Source organism: Panthera uncia, chromosome F2 (genome assembly GCF_023721935.1).
Source record: "Panthera uncia isolate 11264 chromosome F2, Puncia_PCG_1.0, whole genome shotgun sequence".
NCBI classification, from domain to species: domain Eukaryota; kingdom Metazoa; phylum Chordata; class Mammalia; order Carnivora; family Felidae; genus Panthera; species Panthera uncia.
In genome coordinates this window covers 70,928,833-70,954,184 of record NC_064812.1, presented here as the reverse complement: position 1 = coordinate 70,954,184, position 25,352 = coordinate 70,928,833, and the positions used below count along the sequence as shown (strand labels likewise).

General features: G+C 42.9%; 1 protein-coding gene and 1 pseudogene across 2 annotated transcripts in view; one reads left to right on the top strand and one right to left on the bottom strand.

The window, feature by feature from the left end:
• Positions 1–25,352, bottom strand: part of CA8 (carbonic anhydrase 8) — a 101,363-nt gene that overhangs the window by 61,197 nt on the left and 14,814 nt on the right. The gene's annotated exons all lie outside the window — the stretch shown is intronic.
• On the top strand, positions 9,098–23,468 carry LOC125924899 (ubiquitin-conjugating enzyme E2 variant 2-like; annotated as a pseudogene).

Genomic DNA, 25,352 nt, shown 5'->3' with positions numbered 1-25,352 from the left:
TGAGATCGTGACCTGAAATCAAGAGTCAGACGCTTAACTGACGGAGCCACCCAGGCGCCCCTGTGAAAGTACTTTCTACAGATGATGTGGTGGGCCTCACCCTATTAGTTGAAAGCCTGTCAAGCGAAGACTGAGGTCCCCTGAAGAAGAAGCAACAGTACTTCCAGATTATAACATAACAATTCTACCTGAGTTTCCAATCTTCGGTCTGCCTGCAGATTCCAGACCGGCCATGTGATTATAATCAAATAAGTCAGTTACTTAAAACAAATCTCAGTGTCTCTTTCTGTGTCAGGTACATATGCTCAGTATATATTTTGTTTCTCTCGAGAACCCTAACCAATACGGGCTGCACAAACGACCAAACAAAAAGTGTGGAAACAACTGGACGTTTAGATGTGGACAATTCTAGCAGCAATATGAATAAAGACAAAGGACTCTAACAATTAAAGTGAGAGCATTTGCAATTTACTCTCCTAAGCCTAAGTGTAGTTCCTGTAGGGAAGAGGAGTGGAGGGACAAAACAACCCACATACGAACAGAAAATACAGACTAGAACTTCTACCCATTTATTTTCATCCTTTTTAAAATTTCATTTCCCTGTGCTTCCCAACATAATTGTACGAACAGAAGAAGACAGATCCAGGCAAAACCCATATTGGTGCCCGTGTATAACTTACTACTAGACATGCACGATGTTAAGGATATGTGCTCCAAAATTTGCGTAGGAACAAATGAGTCTGAATGGAGAGGCAGATGATATTAAGAACATGGCTCAGAAAACGATGAAGCGGCCAATCGAGCCCAAGGGGGGCTTAGCAGAGGTCCGTGCAGACAGCCCTTAGCAGTCAAGGGAACTTGGAAGCTAACTTCAAAGCCTGACGGTACAGCCGTGCTCTGGGGTGTGAATGGTGTGCAGGGCAGTGCAGACTGCAGAGGCGGGAACAATGGGCACCGCCTCTGCAACTCCACTCCTGAATTCTTAGAGGCAACAGGCTCTCCTGAAAGATCTCTGAGCTAGCAATCCAGAATCTTAGACTCTTAGACTCAGAATCACAGCTCTTCAGCTCTGTGAACTTCACAAGTCACTGACTTGTCCGAGCCTCAGGATCTGCAACACAAGGAGAGCTGTGTCTTCCCAGCTCGGCTTCTTCACACCTCTCTCTGCCCGCTCACCATACTCTCTTGATTCTGAGATTTCTAGCACGTTTTGCACTCATCAGCATCAATTTTCTGCAGGCAGCAAAGGCAAAGAGGCAGGATGAAGCATCTTGGGAATGGAGAGCGGCCGACCAAGTGATGGTGACACCCAAGTATTTACATGCCCCTGACCGTCTCTACGGAGTCTAAGGGTTAGGAGTGTTATCACTACATCTGCTGCCTACACTCTCACTCCGTCAGGGTCTCCGGGGCTCAAGGTGACAGCAAGCAGGACTCTGCCTTAGCAGCTGAAAAAGGGAGAAGTCTTCAATCAAAACAATGGGCAGTTCTCCACTCTCCCTTCACTCTCCCTCCAAGGACAAAAGGTGTTGGTCTCCTCCCACCTTGGCTGTGTCTGAGTAGAAGAAAGTGGTTTTCTCTAGCAAAGCCAACTCTTTCCTCACTTCTACTGCTCTCCCCCAACCCCTACTACCGCCAACCCCGAGGCCTCAATGCATGTGGCCTCATATGAATTACAAGGTAGGTATCACAGAGAACTGGAAAAGCAAAGATCCATAATTTCTCTATCGGCATCGTGACCATCATCCCTGCCTATTAAAAAAAGAAAAGAAAAAAGCTGACCATCCGATAACAATTGTAAAGCATCCTTTCACAGTTTAAGAGAAAATCTTTGAGCTTCTGCTACATGGCTCACAAATTCAAATTTCCTGCAATTGATTGTGCTGCTGAGCCATTAGTACCCGTGAAACGTTAATCTTAATGTACTTAACTCACAGCAATAGATAAATTTGTCCAAAGTTATGAAACTGTGACAAGCCGCAGCCTTATAATCACTTATTTGTCACCGAGAAAAAGAAGTTTGAAGATTTCATGGCGGCCTAACAGAAAGCTATCTTCAAGATAAATGATGTTTATTATTAACATAAATAACACGACAGCACTAAAGTACAAAAGAATGAATCATGAGGAATGGAAAAAGCAGTAAATTACGGCTGAAGAGGCAATGATAACTCACAAACTTCTCTCCCCAGCCCTGTGCACTCGCTCATACACGTTCTGTGAAAACTCTCCTCCGGTGTTTCGTGGACAATTCCTTCCGAATGGCTTCACGTCAGCTCAAGCTGAGTATCTCTAGAACGGACATCAACTCCCTTACTCTTACTCTCCCACCATGGAGCCCCAACCTCCAGGACCTGGGACCTTGGACCCTGCCCCCCCATCTCCAACTCTGCCTTTCCCCAGCTCCTAATCATTTCCATTATAAAGCCCAACCGATTTCTCTTTAATGCAGCTTTCACCACATTCCCTCTGTTCAAAAATGTCTAATTTGCTTTATTTCCTGCCCACATGGGATCAAATTTCTTTAACCCTATCCCTCCCCATCCTAACTATCTCCAAAACACTCAAATCATGTGTGACTCCTGACCGTTCACAACAGCCTTCCTATTCTGTTTAATGTTCCACTCGCTTGGAACGGAGACTGTCGGGAGACTCATCCAAACTCTCCCTATCTTCCTGGACCTTGACAGGCATTTAATAGACAGATACACTGATGATGCAGATAACAGAGATGAAAAGAGATACAACCTGACCCAACAGACACGAAGGAGAAGGGATCACTGAGGTTTCTAACCTGTATCGCTGACCAAAAATAAGAGTTCGATTGTAGAGAAGAGTTGAAAGTTACGTCTCAACAGTCCAGCTGGTCTCCCAGGGGTAAGACGTGCAGAACGAAGAACTAACTGCCTTAAGAAGAAGGGCTGACAGTGTAGACTGCAGACATCCTCAGATATCTAGACAGACAGCCTTACGGAGTCAGGTCACCCATGGGTCCAGTCATAAAAGAGACTGACAGAAGGGCAAAGACTGAGATTTTGGAAATGGTGAGATGAGGAAAAGGGGAATTTCAGACCCCAAATCTGGAGGAGGAAACCAAGAAAATTCCAAAGACCTATTAGGACAAATGAATCATTTTAGGAGAAGCGTTAAGGCTGTGCTACCAACAAAGCTACAAAGAAACAGAAGAAAATAAGGAAAGGAAAAGATGTGGGACCCATCTCCTTTTAGAGGTTATTGAGAGGGCAGTGGCAATACAATGAAAGCAGCAGAGTATAAAGGCTTAGTAAGCGTCGGGGCGCCTGGCTGGCTCAGTTGGAGGAGCATGTGACTCTTGATCTTGGGGTCATGAGTTCAAGCCTCATGAAGGGTGTAGAGATTACTTAAATAAATAAAACTTTAAGGAAATAAAATAAAGGCCTTAGGAAAAAACCAGCAGGGCAAGGCCACTCACCCAAGAAGGTGAGCAGCGAGTATCAGAAAACAAATCAAAAGGTGGCTGAAGTGACTGCTAAGTGCTCTTTCTTCAAGTAAGGAGAAACAGTATGCTTGAGTTCAAGGAGAAGTCCTCTTTCACTTTCAGTGTCCTTTTTATCTATTCTTTCAACGGGTACAAGTAAAACTGGGGAGAATCACAAGCTGCTATACATTTTGATAAATCAGAAGTATTCAGGGGCGCCTGGGTGGCTCAGTCGGTTAGGCGTCCGACTCCGGCTCAGGTCATGATCTCACGGTTCGTGGATTCGAGCCCCATGTCGCGCTCTGTGCTGAATGCTTGCTGGGAGCCTGGGGCCTGTTTCGGATTCTGTGTCTCCTTCTCTCTCTGCCCTCCTCCACTCACGCTCTGTCTCACCCTGTCTCTCAAAGATAAATAAATGTAAGAAAAAAGAAAAAAAGGGAAGCGTTCAATGCACCTAAGAACTCAGATGCAACTGTGCCTGAAAAGCATTCTTCTGCCAAACTATAGTCATTGAGAACTTTCCTGTGAGCTGGGCCACTACCTATTACAGATTCGTCAAGAAGAGACCCTGGTTTCTGGGTCCTGATTTGGGCGAACTGCTTTCCTTAGTCCCAAAGAAATGCAACGTGGGGAGAGGTACAGCCGGTCTCCCACCAGATTCTGAGTGTCAGAAGCCAAGAGTGCCACCGCACCTGTGCTCTGGCCCACTCCAAACACCCACTCTCAGAGTACTCCGGAAGAGCTATGGAATTAGAAAAAGGGAAAGAAAAGATAAGGTCTCAGCTACACCTCTGATAAGGAGAGGGCTGAAACAGAGAAGACATTAAGCATTCCAACTTAAAAAAGAACAGGAAACTGGAAATGTTTTGAGTAACAAGATGAGAGCAATAATTAACTGAAAAAGAGCAGAGAAAGCACCCTCTCTCTCCAGATCCACTCCTAATTACCTCTGCAGATAAACGGAGATTTAGTGTGTATTATTTCCAGGTGCTGCTGCACTTTAAGATGTCATTGTCAATCTATCATACAGCCATTATTCAGAGAAGGACATCCAAGGTGTAGACAAATAGTGACAAAGGGATGTAAAGCATGAAATGGAAAATAAATTATTTGAAATTCTATCTGTCACTTACTTGTTATGTTTGCCTAAAAATTACGTAGCCTCTCACATGAGGTAGAAGAAAAATAGAGGAGGATGTGTTAAAACATTTCAGAGCAACTTCATCTACTGATTTATTAGTATCAAAAGCTATTTACAGTGCTCTTGGGGCTTAGAATTCTCAGTCCAAAAGGCACTAGAGTTCTATGTAATCTACAAAAGATTTTTCTCAAAGTAGAATGACCTCCTCTTGGAATGCTAATTTCTTTTGTTTACCTTGACATCGCTGCCCTCTTAGGAAGAGGGCATCTGAGTACTGTTAGGACTCTTCTCTCGAAAACTGGAGATTCCTTCAGGAAGTTCATTAACAAGCATTGGAAAAAAGGCTTGTTGGAGCAGTCTTCAGAATCAAAACAAACATCATTTCGACCTAATTCATATTTAATGTAAGATCAGAAGCAATTAAAACTGATTCTTTCGACACTGGTTTCCTTGTTTTCCGAGAAATATCCAATCTTGTTTTTTTTTTTTTTTTTTAATCACCCATCTTATTTTCTAAAGAAAAGAAAATCTGAATTGCGGGCTGTGGCTGCAGTTAAATCGCTCTAACTAAACGTCTCCCTATTTCATTTGTTATTCTATGAAATAAAGAAAGCAAAGAGATGTCAAAGGGTCTTGGGGTTATAGAGCGGAAGTCATTTACAGACTGCATCTGTCTGCTCCGTCCGGTCCGTCAGCAAATAACGTCCGTATTCTTTCCCCACTGCTCCCAAATAAAACCACATTTGACAAAACAGTTCTGAAATTTACTAAGCACCAATGATACCTGGGTTTTAGCGCTCACTGCCTTCAACACTGGAAATACAAAGACCTCAAATCTTTTTATTGGGGAGTACAGGGTGTGAATAAATACAAACGCAAAACTTCTACTTCAACAGAAGGAAAAGATAAGTGAAAAGCATCAGGGTGCAGCATACATTCTAGAGGATGCTCTGGGTATTTGTATTTACTTAATGTGTACTGACGTCACGTTCTCCACCAGGCGCGGTCCGTCACGAACATTCGCAAACATCTCCCTCGGTCCTCGCGATCACCTTTCTAACGACAGATGCTATTGGACTGTCACCAACACCCATCTTAACAAGAAGGGAATGGAGGCAGAGAAGACAAAGTAGACAGCTCACAAGTGGCAGAGCGAGGACGTGGCTACGGCACCTGGACGGCAGCTCTGTGCTCCAAAGAGGCAAGGTGGAAGACGATGAGCGTAGCTTTCACAGCGTGAACGGTCACACGGTGCCTAGAGGAACGACACACAGCGCTCTCTCTAGAGACCAGAAAAACCAGGGACAAGAGAATGAATAAAGAGCGTGCAAACCAGGAAACGGCTAGTAATCCAGGCAGGCTGTGTGATACTAACAAGCACACAGGGCCGAGGTGTGAGTGCACAGCTCCGGGAGAAATTACCTGAGCTCTAAGACTCTCCACTGTCAAAGAGAGCTGATACTATCTAACGTTTCAGGCCGTTACAAGGGCAAGAGATACTATCTGGAAAGCTCCTGGAAAATATCACCTAAGTGCCGGGGAGGGTGAGGAGAAGCAGAAGTGCCAGCAGAACAGTATCGTATCAAAACTGTACTAAAAGTCTCTGAAAACAAACGTATGCTCCTCTCCCTTCAGTCTGGTTCTTTGCTCATTATGCTGCCCGACCTCACCTATTTTATTTTGCTAAAGGTCCAAGATCACTAATAAGGCTTTTCATTACAGAAAGCTGGATCCCTTCCATCAGAGTCACAAATTCAAGTGCCTCTAAGAACCAGGCTAACCAATAAGGGAAAATATGGGGTGAACAGGGACGGGAGAACTGAGGAACATACCCTCTTGCCTCTTCTCTTCCCACCGAGCAAATTCTCATTGGGTCATCTTATATCCTCCCAGGTCTTCCCTTGCCATCTAGATGCCCATGATTCCAAAACCACCATCTTTCACCGAAATCTGTCTTGAGTCTAGATCCCTTTACTAAACTGCCCACTGAAATATTTTAAAATCGGCATTTCACAATTGAAGCCCGTCCACCAACTCCTCAGAGCTGTGTCCCCCACTCTGTGCACCTTGTTCTGTCAATGGCCCCAAGCCAGAAAGCTCTTTCATCCTCTTCTTCCTTTACAAAACAACCAAGAGCTATGTTCTGCCATCTTCTACCTCCTTAAAATCTCCCAGATCCGTCCACTTGACTTATTCCCACGAGCAATTCCTGAGTTTAGATCTGCATCAGCTATTGCCAGAATTACTGCCCAGGTCTCTCAACTTATCTCCATGTCTCCAAAGCAGGCATTTCAAATGCAACTCCCACTGTGCAGTCACCCGGTGCAAATCTGATCACGTCACTCTCCTCAGGAAGGCCCAACTAAGTCTTCTTACTGTCCCCGGGATACAATCCAAATTCCTCAATACGCAGCACAGCACAGCACAAGAATATGTCCTTGTATCAAAACACCTCTGTCAGTTTTCATCCTCCAACTTTATACACCTAATACATTGCCTATTAACCTAGTTTTCAGGAAATATATTTTAAAGCCAATTACGATATTCAAAATATTACAATTGCACGATAAAATGCATTTATCTGAAAATGTTAAAGTCCATTTTACTCCTCACTGTACCTGAAAAGCTACTTGTCTGTTAACACAGCATGCATACTCAGAGGCTTTTACTTTCTGAACTGCAATTATCTACAGCAGAAATCAGAACCATTTTATTAGAAATATGAGAAGGCATATATCGTAGAGGGAAAAGAATGGTACTTGGTCTGAGTCTCAGCCATTACTGATGTACCTGGGGCAACTTATTTAACGCCCCAGGACTTGATTATTCGACTGAAAAATACACACGACATCTAGCTCTAAGGGACATTTTAACGATTAAATAAGATATGGCATGTGTCTGGCACATGGATGGTCTTCATGAGCGTGAACACTGTCTCCACAATTCCCTGAGGATTGCAGTAAAAGGAGTCTTTGCATTAACTCCATGGATATGAGATCATGCGAGGACATGAGAACAACGCAAAACTTTCCAACAATAAAAACATCCAGCATCTTTGAAATACTGAGAGAAGAGTGAACTCTGACAGACTCAAGAAATAAACGTACACTCAGAAATTCATGTAACAGATTTTCGCCCAAACATTCCCGCACAAGTACAAGGACATCCCCGCCTCTACAACTAGACGAACACTCAAGACTGCCCTCATCCTCAAGACAAAAAGCTCTGCAAAGATCCACACCTATGCTCCTCCCGCAAATTATTTCCTTATTGATAGAAGTTTTGTAATTTACTGGAAACCCATAACAAACTAATCCAGCTCACTTGTTGCTCAAGAGAGTTGCACAAAGAACCTTTCTTCAGCAAACTCACAGTAAACTACATACATCACTTCTAGTGCTAATTAAAGGGGACCACGTTTCCCTGAAGTCTGTCTCAGACTCTCAGGCTAACACGGGAGCAATGCTACTGGGAACCAAATGCAAATCAAATTATTTTAAAAGGCATTCTAGAAAACTGGGTTTTAACCTACCCCTGACCTAGAACATGGAGTCCAGGTTTGCTTTCAATGCTATGACAAGGTGAAGTATCACTCTGCTTGACTGAGATGGAACTTGTACCAAAACAACTCGGGTAAAAAAAAGGTCAACCAGGAACAGGAAAGGCATGAATGGGTGTGAACGAGAAAAAGCACAACAATTCTGATAGGAAATTTAACCTACGTTTACGTGGCAGTGCGCTTGGATTTTGCACAGCTCCTATGACTTAGGGGGAAAACATTTCTAAAACAAGAGGATTACATTTTACACATAATCCAAAATGAATAATCACCAGTGACCACCGTGCTTTCCGCAAATGTTCAGAGGGCAGATATGGAAACACCAATTAGGAAATGAGAACGTCACCTATGCCTGAATCTGCCTACCAACGGGACCGATCTCTCCAGAACTGACTAGGCTCTCTGCTTGACTAGACTCTGCTTTACAACACTATTCCCCTGGTCTGCACAGCCATGGCTGTGGAAACAGTGCTTTCACTGTGCTACTCGATGCTTTATCATCTTGGCCATCCACAACCATTCTCAAAAAAGAACCTATGTAAATTCAGATAGAAACACAATTATTGTTTTCCAAAAGTCTTTATTACAGGTAGCACATTTGTTTTAGACAAATGAAATATATCAGTGAGTGAAACTGTATTTCTGAGTGTATGTGAAGTCATAGAGACATGCCCCTCCGAGAAGCAAGGACCTTCCTTGCTCGACAGTAATGTAACTCAGAAGATAATTCTGCTAAAATCACTGTGGACGTGTACAGTTATTGTATTACCTTTGCTTTTACATAACACGGTGTTTGATATTTTTAATTAATGTGCTGTTAAGGCTTAAGCCGGAACCAAAGCTTAATGAAACACTGTTTCCGTGGGAAAATGGTAACCACTTTCTGGAGAGCGCTCCCGCCGCACATTTTCAATGAGGCACCACGACGAAGACAAAAGCGATGACGGGCGACACTGTCCAAAGGTCGATTTATTACAGCAGCCTTAGTGAAAATGTAATCTTGTAAAAATACAAATTAAAATGCAAAAAAGCACAATCACTATTAAAAATACTTACGGAGGACTCCCGCTAAATTTTGAAAATAAGTCCAGAAGAGAGATCTTGGGGAGCACAAAGCCACTCCTCTGGTAGTATCTAATTGGTGGGACTGGATGTTCCCACTTTCTGCAGACACAGCTGCCTCCCCTCCCCCTTCCTCCATGCAGACAGAACCTCAGCTGCATTTCTTTTTATTTTAAAAAAAAAAATTTTTTTTAACGTTTATTTATTTTTGAGACAGAGAGAGACAGAGCATGAACAGGGGAGGGGCAGAGAGAGAGGGAGACACAGAATGTGAAACAGGCTTCAGGCTCTGAGCTGTCAGCACAGAGCCCGACATGGGGCTCGAACTCACGGATCGTGAGATCATGACCTGAGCTGAAGTCGGATGCTTAACAGACCAAGCCACCCAGGCGCCCCCAGCTGCATTTCTATATATCAGACCAAGTGTTTATGACAAGCCTAGAGCCCGCCTCAGCCCTACAGAGTGAGCCTGACTAAGCCAAGAGTGACAGCTTAGTCTTCTCCCTTGAAATGACCATCCCAGGAACCCGCGTGTACAGAAATTCTGGCGAATGATACCTGAGGGGAGCTCTGCTGGATGGCAGGGGTGAGGAAGACCTCTGGGAAAACATCCGGTTGCTAAAAAGAGATTCCTAAGGCTGGTAACAGCATGGAGCAGGACAAACACTGTGGCCAATTAACTGGCAACAACTGCTAGAGCTGAACTACGCCTTTCCTACACAGGCTACCCTTCTAAGTGTATGCTCGCCAAACAGAATACTCACAGAAGCTCTAGTCTAACAGACCAGACCTGAATGTAATCCGAATGCCGGTCAACAGTGGAAAAAATACACCATCGAAAACTCACGCAGTGATATGCTACTACACAAGAAAGTAAACAAAGGAAACACACACGCTACAGTGTAGCAGACTCCAACCTAGAATTTTAAAAAACGAAGACACAGGATAACAACTACTATGTGATTCGATTTATACAAAGCTCCTAAATAGGCAAAACTTACCTATGATGTTGGAAGTCAAGATCACGGTTAACTAACCTTGGAGGAACCGTGACGGGAGCTTCTGGGATGCTGGTCGTGCTCTGTTTGTTAATCTGCATGCTGGTTTTTCATAGGTATGTTTACCTTCTGAAAATGCAGTGAACTGTCGAACTGTCTATTTGTGGTTTGGGCACCTTTCTGTACATACGTTACTTACCTACAAGATGTTTTACTGTAAAAAACAGAGATGGCACCAAAAGCAGAACCAGTAAGAGAAAAATTTGATATATCAGATTTCATCCAAATCAAAAAGTTTTGGACATCAAGCAACACCATCAGCAAAACGAAAACACAATGCATACGGATAGCCAACAGACCCACGAAAAGACGCTCCATATATCATTAGGGAAATACAAACCAAAACCACAAGGAGAGGGGCGCCTGGGTGGCGCAGTCGGTTAAGCGTCCGACTTCAGCCAGGTCACGATCTCGCGGTCCGTGAGTTCGAGCCCCGCGTCAGGCTTGGGCTGATGGCTCAGAGCCTGGAGCCTGTTTCCGATTCTGTGTCTCCCTCTCTCTCTGCCCCCCCCCCGTTCCTGCTCTGTCCCCCTCTGCCCCAAAAAAAAATTAAAAAAAAAAAAAAAAAAAAAAAAACCACAAGGAGAAACTCCTTCAAACCCACTAGAATGGCTCTCATCAAAACGAAAGACAACAGCCAGTGTTGTCCAGGATGTGGAAAAATTGAAGCCCTCACACAGTGCTGACAGGATTGGGAAAATGATGCAGTCCCTTTGGAAAACAAATTAGCAATTCCTAAAATGTTAAACACAGAGCTACCATATCGCCCAGTAATTCCACGCCTAGGAAATTAGGTGTGGACTGCCATATTACCCCGAATTCCACACCCAAGAGAAATGAAAAACTTACGTCCACGCAAAACCTTGTATGCAAATGTTCATAGCTGCATTACTCACAACAGCCAAAAAGTGGAAACAAACTGAGTGCCCATCAACTGACAGATAAACAAAAGGAGGTATATCCACACAATGGAACGCTCTCTGGCAATCAAAGTCATCAAATACTGACACAGGTTACAACATGGATAAACGAACCTTGAAAACAGCCATCGTTTGGTTACTATGAAATGTCTAGAATAGGAAAGTCTACAGGGCCAGAAAGCAGATTCCTAGTTGCCTAGGGATAGGGGTAGGGGATGAAGAGTAACTTTTTCTTTATGGGGTGATGAAACGGTTCTAAAACTAGACCATGGTAATGGCTGCACAACACTGTAAATATACTGAAGCCACTGACCTGTACAGCTTAAATGGGTGAATTTCATGGTATGTAAGTTTTGCGTCAATAAAACATTTTTTTAATGCAAGAAAACAGGGGCGCCTGGGTGGCTCAGTAGGGTAAGCTTCCGACTTTGGCTCAGGTCATGGTCTCACAGTTCGGTTCACGAGTTCAAGCCCCACACTGGGGCTCTGTGCTGACCACTCAGAGCCTGGGACCTGCTTTGGATTCTGTGCCTCCCTTGCTCTGCTCTTCCGCCACTTGTAATCTGTCTCTCAGTCTCTCAAAAATAAATACATGTTACCAAAAAATGTAAGAAAATGGAGTCCTCTTACAACCGTTCATCATTAGTCTGTGAGGATGTGCCACTAAGATGTGATATGGCCATCCTGCAACCCTGAATGAACATTTCCAGGAAAGGGCCAAAGTCCTGAAATGACTTAGCAGGAAAACAAAGCAGCTGGCCCTTCAAAACACGGCTTAGCAGCTGAATTAACCAACCCAGGAGCTGCCCTTTAGAACTTTTCACAACGTGGAAGGAAAAATGTCCGGCGCTTTCTGAGTTGCAAGGTGCTCCTCTAAAAGGGATATAGGATGCTGAACAAAAGCACTCCCTTGGTTTCTGACATCAAATCTTTTAGATGTACACACAGCCAAATTACTTAATACATAAAAGAAAAATTTTATTTCAATTCAAATTTGGGGTTCTGGTAGACAAAATGTGGCATTTCTTGAAAAGTAAAATTATGTCTAAGAACAGACAAAAGTATACTGAGCTTTGTGCTCTGATCTAGGGCTTTTCAGAAAATATTCTAAGACGCATTTTCTATATCATCATTTTTAATACCCTGAAATATAAAGACATGAGGCACGGAAACCGGTTATCAGCAAGCAGAAAATGTATCATCAGCTAAAGCAATTTTAGGAGTGTAAATCTAGTCCTAAATCTTACACTCACATTAGTATTTCTTAATAAGCAGTGGATTTTATTATTAGTTTATTGTTGAAGTAAGTCGCTTAGTTAAGTTTCAAGGATGGATTAATTATTGGTGTGGATAAAGAGAACATATGCTATCACAATCGCTACAATCACAGTATGTAAACCGGTGGCCATTACCTAGGATTAAGAATATAATTTCCCCTTGGTAAAGTACTGCATGATTAAGCTTACTCAGGAACATTACATATTCCTATGATACCCATAAGCAGTAGTGACAGGATACCAAATGAAAGTTGTAACTGTTTTCTCATGACATTGCATGAACTCTTTTATATGAACTCATTTACCTGGAGTCAGATTCAAATAGATACATAAGTAAACAGTATCAGCTGCTGTAGCACATGCTGAACGGTGGCCTCTCTTCTGAGTTACCCATCTGCATTTCTAGCCTCTTCCTGGGCATTTCCACTTGGATGAAAGGCAGCCGTCCAACCCAAAACATATCAAAGTATACACCAGGATTTTCCACCAAAACCGTCCCCCTTTCTGGCCTTCCTCTAAGAGGCCCACCATTTTTCCAGCTATGGAGGCTCAAATCTTAGAGGAATCACGGACTGCTCCTTTCACCTGATCTCCAAACAAGCTAGCAAAACTCTTGGTAAGCTCTGAATGCTCTGTCCCCACGTCATTTCCCACACTCCCTTCTTTTTTTGTCAAAGCCGACGACATCCTACGTGACGTCATGACTTCCCCAAAGCATCACATGACTGATCGATGAAAATGATTACATTTCACTAGAAGTACCGTTTTGAGAAGGAAAGTGATTTCTGCGTAGTTTGTCACCGGTGTGTTGTCCCTAGTACCTCAGACTGCCCGCAACTCATATGGTAGGTGCTCAACAAATATTTGGTGAATGCATGAAAAAACGTGTAACTGTGAAATGCGGAACAGTGATCCCCACCGCCCTTAGTGAAATGCCACATATACATCACCTTTCTGACCAAAGAAAAGGATACCAATATCAACCTGACATTTAAGGGTTTCCATTCTTTGTTCCACCCTGCCATTCAAGATTTATCTCCAGCTATTTAATTTCCAGATCCCCTAAACTCCAGCTACAATGCATTACTATAAAATAGCCATATGTACGGTACACATATACAGAATTTATGTTTAAATAACCATATATATGTATTATTAAATTACCGTGAAATGCAGTGGAGAAAACCAAGTAGGTTAAGGAAAGCTAAAGTCAGCCTCTCTGCTTATGTGACATCTGAATAGAGACCCAAAGGCGCTGAAGGAGAAAGTTAATGGCTACCTGGTGGAAGAATATTCCAGACAGGGGAATTGCAAGGACAAAATCCCCCAGGTGGGAGAAGGTCCCAACTGTCCTATTTACGTCCTCAGAACCTGGGTACGATGCCTAGAACTTTACCGTCTACTCTTTCACTCACTTATTTATATTTATTTAGAGCCCTCTCTATGCCAGGAACCGAGAGTCTATCAGAAATCAAACTTCCCAATGTGAAAATTCCTCCAATTCATCTTTGAGTTCAACTGTGTAACAATCTCAACCAGTCTCAAATTCAGCATGACTTCGGCTGGCCTTGACATCTTTGCTTCAATCCCCTTTCCCTCCTGGCATCCCCATGCTATTTCACAATACACAGTGCTCCCCGGCCTCCCGCTCAAAGTCTCCATTCTTTTCTTTTTGTTAGTGTTTATTTTGAGAGAGAGAGAGAGAGAGAGAGAGAGAGAGAGAGAGAGAGGAGGCACACACCGGGGAGGGGCAGAGAGAGAGAAGGAGAACAGGAATCCCAAGCAGGCTTCATGCTGTCAGCACAGAGCCCCACACAAGCCTTGAACCCATAAACAGCGAGATCATGACCTGAGCTTAACGGACTGAGCCACCCAGGTGCCTCTCCATTCCTTTTCTGACAAGTGTGACGTGAGGTACACGCTTACTATTATGCACCCCCAAATTATAGTATTTGGTCAGTCCAATTTTATGTCTACTATCTTCCCCAATGCCCCCCGCTCCCCGCCCCCCCCCCCGGAAAAAGGCTGGGAAAGAGAGGCAAAACAATCTGCCATTATCTCAAATCTTTGTCCCCACAGGATTCAATATTTATTCAGTAAGGGATGCAACCGAGATGTTTCTGATATTAGACTCAAATAACAAAGGATAATTCTTCCTATAAAGACGGTGCAAACTTGACTGGAACCTAGTTCTCCAGAGCCTTTTGGCTCAGCAGAGCAGTAACCCCCGTAACACAAATCCTAATAACCTAAAACAAAATGCTGTGTTGTCTGCACAAATACGGTTTTCACGACAAATTCACAATAAAATCTCTAATAAAATTTAGATATATGGAAATGTAAATATCCGTGTAATTTGATGCATCTTCACTTATGGTGTTCCTTGTCAATATCCTATTTCTGCCACGTTCTTTAGTTTTTAAAATCCAGCGAGTTCTAAGGGCCATCAGGTGCACTGACAGCGCACAGACATCCATGTTAAAAAATAACCTGGCCAGAGGAAAGGAGGAGAGACTCCAGAAACAGCCACTGCCAAGAGCAAGCCTAGCGATTCCAAGGAGCACAGATATCAAGAGAAACGTCTCTTCCAAAACAACACCAAAAAGGAGAGGCTCTCCTGGATGCTGCCTAGGAAACCCGGGCAGAAATACATGTGACCCTGTGAGGATCAATACAGCCAGACCATCAAGCTAAAAGGAGGGGATGAAAATTCTAAAGCTGAAAATTCTTTCCCTGCAAAAACAAATCAACTCCAACTAACAGGAAACACAAACTAAACTCTGGTAATCCTCAGTTTTAATTCACTTTTCTGTTGTGTGGAGAAAGATCAGCCCTGCTTTCATTAAGACTCACATTGTGTGAGGCTTAGTAGGACTTCAAGTGTTTTTCTCTCTTCACCTTCTCTACAGCTGAGAGCATCTTTACAACCTTTCAAGGAACTGCTACCCCAACTCCTATTTTTTTTTTTACCTAATTTGCGAGTATTCTGGGATTAAAAACAATATGGATTGAAATGAGTAAAGTGACACTTGTATTAATTCAAATGTATCAGCCTCTCTCCACCATGGTACCTCGCTTTCTGACCCCCTGATTTTCCGGTTCGTTGTCCCAAGCCCCAGTGCACCTGTCCCTTACGACATTCCTGCATCCACCTCTCCTTTTTTCGTATCGTTTTTATCCTGCAAACTCCTACCCAATCGTCAGGGCCCAGCTGCAATAACCGTTCTTTTCCACAGCCCTCCCTGAGTCCAGCAGAAAGCCACTATTCCGTGGTGTCGGTTCCCTTTTAGATGTCATCATTTTTTTAAAAATTTTTTTTTTAATGTTTATTTATTTTTGAGACAGAGAGAGACAGAGCATGAACAGGGGAGGGTCAGAGAGAGAGGGAGACACAGAATCCGAAACAGGCTCCGGGCTCCGAGCTGTCAGCACAGAGCCCGACGCGGGGCTCGAACTCACGGAACGCGAGATCATGACCTGGGCTGAAGTCGGGACGCTCAACCGACTGAGCCGCCCAGGCGCCCCATAGATGTCATCATTTTTCATAGGCCTGTCACTCTGCTGGGAACATGAACCTCTTCTAGACCTGGATTATTTTTCATTTATTGTTAAAGGTCGGCACCACACCCAGCAGCAAACACACAGCAGCTGCTCCCTAAATGCGTTTCGAACCACTTTTCATTTAACCTTTCTGCTGTTATCTCTTCACGTGTTTTTATCTTAATCCAACCTCTTCCCACCAGGCTACAGAATCACCGCACACAAGTATTGTTGTCTTACATGCTGTGTATCTCACAGGGTTTGGTCCTTGACAGGTGTTTGTGAACCGAATGGTAGGCACCACTCGGCCATCATGCCTTCCTACAAGACTCAAAACCCAGTAGTATCTTCCTTCTCACTTGCCCATAGGGAAAACAGTGCCTCAGAGAGAAAGCCTCAAAGGAGGCAACCCACTGGAGCTCAGCTGAGGAAACAGTAACAGACAGACATTACTAATGGCACAGCCTTTATTCCACTAGACCCAAGTCCTTGACCGATACAGGCAAGCTCGAGGTTGGCCAGAAAACAGCAAGATTGGGAGCAGAGTTAAAGCACGTCATGGCTGATAAGCTAATTAGAAACAATGCCCACTGATAAAAATCTGTGATTATTTGTTCTCCATGACAAGGTGGATAAGTGACATTTGTTCTTAAAAATTACTGCAGAATAGTTCCAGCACTGCGCAACCCAAATTCGGAATAGGATTAATGATTTAAGCCTTGGACTTAGGTTGCAATTTGGGGGAAGTAAAACAGTTCTTTTTATAAATACATTTATATCTTTGGTTTAAACAACCGGCCCAAGCTGAGATGCTACATTGGGCAGAAACCCCCCCACGTAGGTTAGAAAGAAAAAAAATCCTGCACATGCATCAAAATCCTCGCTCACTCCATCTCCCAGCTCCTTCTAGAAAGGAGGAGACTGTGCGACTATCTTAGGTACAAAGGGGCAGCTAGCAAAAAGGGATTTGGTCCCAGATGATTAAAATGAGCAAACCGGAATAAAAGGAAACCACACTCTCGCCGCTGATTCCCAAACGGAGTTGGTCTCTTGCGCCAGTGCCATCAAATTTTAAAGGATAAGTGGGAGAATTTTTAAGAGTCTGTCTTAGGGGCGCCTGGGTGGCTCAGTCGGTTAAGCGGCCGACTTCGGCTCAGGTCATGATCTCACAGCCCGTGAGTTCGAGCCCTGCGTCGGGCTCTGTGCTGACAGCTCAGAGCCTGGAGCCTGTTTCAGATTCTGTGTCTCCCTCTCTCTCTGCCCCTCCCCCGTTCATGCTCTGTCTCTCTCTGTCTCCAAAATAAATAAACGTTAAAAAAAAAAAAATTTAAAAAAAAAAAGAGTCTGTCTTATCAACATGAAATGCCTCTTCCCTGTTGCCCATCCCTATAAAGAGGGATTTTGCCTCAACAAGGCTGGCCTTCCTCTACACTCTTTCAACTAACCCCTTCCTCTTTTTTCTTTTCCTCTTTTGAAACGAGAGCTACCCTTAGAGAGCAGGCTAATACACCCTGCCACCCCTTGCCTGTAACTAGGTGGGCAGAGCCTTTTCCTTCTACGCTATGTCTCCAGTATAGTTCTATTCACAACAGAGGTAACGTTTTGTTCTCCATTTGATGACTCTAATAATGCCCTATTTCTTACTTGTTCAAAACCCAGGCTGGAGAAAGGGATCCCTTTATAGATCTCCTCAGAGAACTCATCAATTTAGAGAACTCATCAAGGAACGTTCACGAGAAATACATTAACTCTGAAGCCAAATAAATTGGTTCCACTGAATAAGCTCTATCAACCAGAGCTCTAAGTGACTCGTTAACTGGGTTTAGAGAACATGCTTGCCTCAGGGCCCCAAGTGAACACATTAATTGATGAAAAAAGGTCCATCTTTCATCTGTCGGGTCTTACACGCATAAATGTCTTCCTTCTATACTTAATGTGTATATTTAACAGTTTAAAATCTGGATTTCTTTTTTTCTACTCAAGGCTTCTAAAAAACAAAAAACCCGAGACAACTATACTATCATAAATTACATTTACATACACTGCAGCTAATTATGCCCTTCAAATTCTTTTACAAAGTACTTTAAGCGAACACCAGATTGTGTTTAAACCACCATATGAGATACTCGGTGCGTGGTGCCGCCTCCGATATTACACCATTAATTTTTACAGCCTCTCCCTAAGTTCCATAAGGGTTAAGTACAACTGTATTATCTTTATGTCCCAGCAAAGGAATTGAACTGGAATGGCTACAAAGAAGTCCTATAGCAAATACCATGGTGAGCTGGAATCCGAGTGGGGCTTTCTCTGATGGAGAGTACCGATCACCAGAGCAGGCTTCCGTCTGGGAAACCACACCACCAAAAGTTCCCATTTCCCACAGGGTCCATGGCCCAACGTTCTAGGATTCCATAGTGAGTTCCTGTTGTGCGTAACACGAAGAAGCTAAAAGGAGACATGTTTTCAAGCACAGCAAAGCTGTGGCCAGGGCGCAAGCACAATTATCTTACCAATACCACTGGGCCATTTTAAGCTGTCATTCTTAAATACCAAAAACAAACAAACAAGCAAAAAACCCCACACCTTATGTAGTTTCTATACTAATTAAGATCTTCTGGAATTAGAAATCTTTCAATAGTCTCCCATTCGATTGGAAGTTTTATCACACCAATACTCACCTCACACAGGAAATATTTATTTGATTTTCACTACAAAATAGGCTGGTGATATAAATTCTATTGCATGTGTACGCTCCATAATCATAAAAACATGTCTCAGGGAACATATTGACTAGACTTGTAGAGGACAACATATTCAAGTAAAGGGTGGAACCGGGGTTTCAAAGAAAACAAAAGACGTTTTTTCTCCATTCATATTCCATGTAATAACAACAAAAAAGCCTTTTGTTTTCTCCCTTAGGAACTTTTCACTAGATTTTTTAAAATAATGTTTTAAAGTTTATTTATTTATTTTGAGATAAAGAAGAAAAAGAGAGAGTGGGTGAGGAGGTGAGAGAGGGGTGGGGAGAGAGAATCCCAGGCAATCTCTGTGCCGTCAGCACAGACAGAGCCCTGTCTGGGGCTCAAACTCACAAACCATGAGGTTACGACCCGAGCCGAATTCAAGAGTCCAACGCTTGACCAAATGAACCACCCAGGTGTCCCTTAACTAGATTTTTACCATCACAATCACAATTGCCCCTTGATGTCCTCCCATCTCTTCCTCATGGTAGGAATAATAATAATAATGATGATAATAATAATAACAATAATGGAATAATGACACCTTCCTAATATACTAAAAGGTTTACTCCTTGCCAACTTTGGAGCTACTTTTGAACCCTCTTTGTAGACAGGAACATCTGAAGAGCTTTACTACCTTGCCCAAGGTCACAGAGCTTGGATCTGAATCTTGGATTTTCTGATGTACCGGCCTAAACTCTCACCAACCCCAGCACACTGACCCCTCCCCACCCCATCCCACCGGTAATCTATAGGTAGGTAATGGGGCAGCAGCACTGGCCGGGGGGCTCCAGCAGCTTTTCAGAATCTAGACCTTTCCTAACTTGCCCCCCCCCCACCATCAAAACTTTCCTATCCTGTGTCTTGCTGATTCTAATTTTGTTAGGTTATCGCAGTTAAATTAACCCTGTGGCAGAGTTACACCTGACACAGTGCCTTTCACATACTAGTCAATAAATGTTTTGTTTGGTTGACAATCATTTACCTTTCAAATAATGTATTTGCTTTCTAGTAAGTATCTTCAAAACCTTCCTGTAATTAGCTTCTAATAGCCTGAGTTTGCATACTGCATAGACAGGGTAGAGGGGATAAGGCCCTTTAACACTGATTTGAAAGTTCATCAATTTAGGGGGAAAAGGGGGAGGAGATAAATTGCATACAAATGCATTTGCACTCCCCCCAGTGCAATAAACTCCACTGGCTGTCTTTGACACTCATCGTTGTATCCCTATCACTTAGCCCAGAGCCTGAGCAGTAGATTCCCAAGAAACACTTTATTGGATGCATGGATGCATGGATGCATGGAAGGATGGAAAAACAACAGATGAATAAACTGATGAATAGATGGAAAGGAGTTAAAGGTGGCCACTTGGTTATGGACTCTATATTTAAATCAGAGTCTGTTTCTTACCTGAAGACGCATTAAGAGATCTATTTTACTGTAGAATTTATATCTGTTAGAACCCAATTTAAAATATTCTCTTCTTGCAAGTCTATAAATTATTTATACCTATTACACCTGTAAATTAATTATACACCATATACATTTACAGAAACAATTTTTCACTTTGCACAAATTTGCCTTACTTGTAAAAATATACATATAAATGATTCTTCCAAATTTAGTTTGCCGAAAACATTTTATACATCTTCAAACAACAACAAAGAATAATCTACTAAAAGAAATAGTTGCAAATATAAAATGAAAGGTAGCTTCAAAGACGACTCAAAGGTCAAACTGGCCTCATGCACTTCTATTTCTAAGTGGGAATGGAAGATTGCCACATCATGTGGTACAGCGAAAAGAACATTTCTGTTTGCTCAACACTGTAATTTATTTTCTATTCAGTAAACTGTGAAGTTTCTACTCTAAATACATTTTCATAAATGAGAAAATAAACACGCTAAATCAAAGCAGGAACTGTGATTTTTATGTAGTAAATATGCAAGTGTTCATCAGAATTCAGGAAACATAAATTTGTTTTTATTTATCTTTTTTTTTTTTACCCAGATATGAGAGGGAGTTTCCGCAATTATGACCACAGAGAGGCCACAGCACAAGGTTCTAATTCCTTCATCTGTTTATCCATGAGGCTCAATCTGCTAGCCCTGTGGAATATTCCAGGATGCCCAATTATAATCATAACAATCATATGTACAATTTGTTCCTTTTTTCTGATCAAAATACTACAATTTCCCAAAGAAGCTGAACATTCAAACTTTGAGTCATTTCCTTTAGTATCAGTCTTACCTCCTCTTTCCCTTTTTTCTTCTAAAGCAACCTCAATCCAAAGTATTAACTACCATTACAAATATAATCTCAAACTAGAGTTGATTTTTCTAGGAATAATGGGCTTTGGAAAGTGGGGGACTGGGGCGGAGGAGCACTCCTTGGAGAAGGCAGATAATAGGTCTTGTGACCCCTGCCATTGCCTGAGCTAGTCCCCTTCTTCTCCAGACCTTGGTGAGCACCCCAGCAAAGCGGAGGGACTACCTCATCCATTACATCCACGCCGGTTCTCGGGGGGCAGCAAGGGTCCCAACCTTCATGACCCCACACTGCTATACCTTCACAAAGCCACTCTGAATTTTGTCTTCACAGCCAGTAAGGCCAGGGGACCATGCCACAGCTTCAGTACAGTCCTATGCAAGGCGACAACACTCCCATCTCTGAATGGGGGTGCATGCACACATACAAGACCCTCTCAGGCATGTTGGGGGTGGGGGGAGGCAGGGAGACAAAGACTGTTGTGTTGTCTCTTGTCGATCTAACCCATTAGAGAAAAGACCAGTAGCAGAGGATGACTCTTTGTTAAGTGGAATATTTAATTAACTAAAATACCCCCTCTTCCACCCGGGCCATACATTATGGCTTCCACCAAGTTGCCCTGTGACCCTTAATCTTTAGCAGCTTCAGATTTCTCCTATGTTAAACAGGAGTTTGTGCTGGGTGATCTCTGAAGTTCCTTTTAAAAATAAATTATTTAACTATATATCTTATAGATCTAATCTCATCATATTTTTCTCACTGAAGTCAAGGGAAGTCTATTTCGGAAGCGAGTCACAAACACGAAGCTCTATTTGAGACATCCGTGGGAATAAAGTAACTTGAACAGATCCCCCCGCCTTTCGCTGTTGACCATGAAAACTCTTCCTGGTGCTCCCCAGAGCTCGGAAAACTGACAAAGGCCTTTCAGTCAGGCAAATATACAAGCATGCAAATAGCTTAGGAAAAGCAAAAAGCCTGATCGTTTTTACTAAAAGAAAACTTAAATGGTAGACACTAGTATTTGCCTGAAAAGAAAAGAAAAATACAGGATACACAGAACACCCGGGACTTGGAGAGTGGAGAGTGGAATATTCAGAACTGGTACGGTATCAGGAGACACACTGTTCAAAATGTTCTGTTGGCCTGGGGCGCCTGGATGGCTCAGTTGGTTAAGCATCCAACTTCAGCTCAGGTCATGATCTCACAGTTCATGAGTTCGAGCCCCGCGGTGGCCTGTGTGCTGACAGCTCAGAGCCTGGAGTCTGCTTCCGATTCTGTGTCTCCCTCTCTCTCTGCCCCTCCCCCGCTCACGCTCGGTCTCTCTCAAAAATAAAAAATTAAAAAAACATTAAAAAAAATTTTTAACAAATGTTCTGTTGGCCTATTTCACAACCAAGGCCTAGACTCTTCACAACTAAAGAGTCCTGCTCTGCACAAACTTACTTTTTTTTTTTTAATATTTACCTAATGCACCCAACTTCCCATAAATAGCTGGTATGTGGCTCAATTACCTCTGAGTCCTTTTGGAGAATACAGAGCAATAGCTTCTCTTTAAATATACAAGATAAAAATAAGAATCTGTCCTACAACATGCTCTTCCTTGGTAATTCACTCTCAAATTACAAACTTTTAGGCCCAGAGGGCAAGAAAGACCCGCCCGCCATGCATGACCTCCTGCTGGTCTGTGGGCAGGACCAGTGCCCTTCCTGACAAGACTATCATTCATCTATAGTGAAATGAGAAAACAGAACTAAGGTTACGAGTTTTTTAAAAGCTAAGTCTGTTCAACTTACAGGTCCGTGTTCATTCTCAGACTGTATCCTTCCTACACTCATCTAGTAAAGATGTTCTATCAAATGATGAGGACGGTATAGTTAATAATGTTCGTATTAAAAAAAAAAAAAAAAAAAACTTGGCCACACTATCTGTTTCCCCATCCTCTAATTTTTTTTTTATTTCATTGCTCCTAAAATCTAAATGCCTGGGAAGCACTCTTCCATGGAAGGATTAAAGTAGCAACTCATGGGTGAAGATAATCATAATTTACCAAGAGTTCTACAGACCACAACGTTAGGCTACTTGAAGTAGAAAAGCAGCTGAGAGTCTTCTTAGACAAGTGGCGGAAACAGAACATACAGCCTGAAAGTTGAACGTGACCCTAAATACCTAGCAGTTCCTCCAGCGGTTAGATCTGTAACAAAAATTAACGTGAATGGAATAAATTATCCTTATGGTATGGTGAGTGAACGCAATATACCGCTATGGCAAAATGACAACATTCTTACAGGATTCAAGTTGGACTTCAAGAGCTATGGTATCTAATGATGTCTAAAGAAAATATGAAGGTTTTGCAGCCACCAGAAGGACAAAGACACAGGAATTCATTTGACTGGGTCTCAGACTTCTCTGCAATCAACAACCTCCCCCTCCTGTTGCCATCTTGATTCAATACCACAATGCAAAACCTCCACACGTTAAGTAAGAGAATTCCAGCTGGTAGACATGACTCAGACATTTCTAAGAATGTAGTTAGCATGTACAAACTCATTAGGTGTTCAGCTAACAGGAAGAAAAGTGCAGCACGATTTATTTTTCTCTTGCTAAGGCACCGTCCTCTAAGCACAAACCTGGAGTATGAACAACAGAATTCAGGTGTACGGGACGAAAACAGCAAGAATGTCAGACGCTGTGGAAGCTCATCTGTGCCTCAAAAGTAAGAAGTTCAAGAAGCAAAAGCAGAAATGGTGTGCCTTATCCATCCCACCTAGCAAAAGAGCTGCAGTTTAAACTGTCTGAAGTCACCAACTGTGTTAATATTTGAAGGGATGTGGGTGCTGGCTACTAGTACCATCAAAAACCTTCAGAATTGTTTTTACTGTGTATGTTCATAACTTTAAAAAGTTAGTGGGGAGACTGATGAATGACTGTTAGAAGCCATTCTTATGTTTCACGTAAGACACGTGGTCAATATTTGTTTGTAGTGTTTGGTAAGCCATTCATTTCAGGTTAAGTGAAATCAATAAAAGGAAAGTATGTATAGATAGGTGATCTGGAGATTAAAGTTAGTCTTAAAGTAGAAGTAAAATATGGAAAGTATCTTTAAGAAACATTTTTTTAATAACACGCCCAAAAGGGTACTGGATGCCCTCCCTCTCCACTGTCCTATTTGCCATGCCCTTGTGCTCCAGGTGGCCTGTGAGGGCAGTTCAGGACCAGGGGACCAGTGGCAAGTCACCTACCTATCTCCACATCAGCCATCTCATTCCCTCTTGGACAATTCTACAGGGAGCGTCTCTCTTCTCTCTTTCAGCACACCGTGTGTGAGCCCCCTCCCCCGGAACACCCAGCTCAGTATTCACAACCACCATTAAAACAAAGCAAAACAAAACACACAAACAGAAAACACGTGGCTTATAGATCTCTCCCTCTGCTTCTGCCCACTCACGCTCCTGCATTTATGCGCTCCATGGGATAGAACACTACACAAACATCGGATGGTGATACAAGTATTTTCTCTAGGACTGGATCAGGGATAATCTGGGGTAACAAAGAGTATAAATATTATTCATCACCTATTTTGGAAAAATTACAGCAAGTAATTCCATTACCCTAAATATAAATATTTCTGCAGAAACAAAGCCTATCAGAATTTAATCTTCACTCAAAACAAACCATTACCTGTGCTTAATGGACCGGAGCAGTTAAAGTGGCACCAAGTAACATAACCAGTCTGAACCTGTGGTCTGGAAATGCTAATCCACGCAGAGCAAAGCACACACACCACCGACTCCCTTAATCTAATCAAGCTTTCTCAAGGCTGTAAATTCCATGCGTTGCAAGCAAAGCCACTAAGTTCTCACCTACAAGTTGCTGCCTACCCAATTACTCCCATCTGTCACTAAATTTTTTTATATCACACTACGTCTTGGAAGATGGGTTGAGAGGAAGTGATGAAACGGTCTTTCAATCTCGAAGAAGAGGGCAGAGCTGAGGCACTGGCCGTCCACTGTTCAACCTGCCCCTCACTCTGCCCTCCACTACCCTGCAGGTTTAACTGTTTTGGACTGTTTTGTGCCCTCTCTCCTCCCTGATGCATCCTGGTGTGTACTTTTCCTTGTCACATCGGGTGAGGACAGCACAGTAGCCAGAGGTGACACAAAGACACGGCAGAACTGTTTTCAGGTGGTGGAAGTCAGACGATGTCTGTAGGCACTGAGAAACACAGTGCTTAGAATGGTAACGTCTGAAGACCCAACCTTCCCCATCAAGGCCTTAAAGGAGCTGCCCTCCTTTACGGTCCTCCCGATCACAAACTCAGGTGCTGCTCA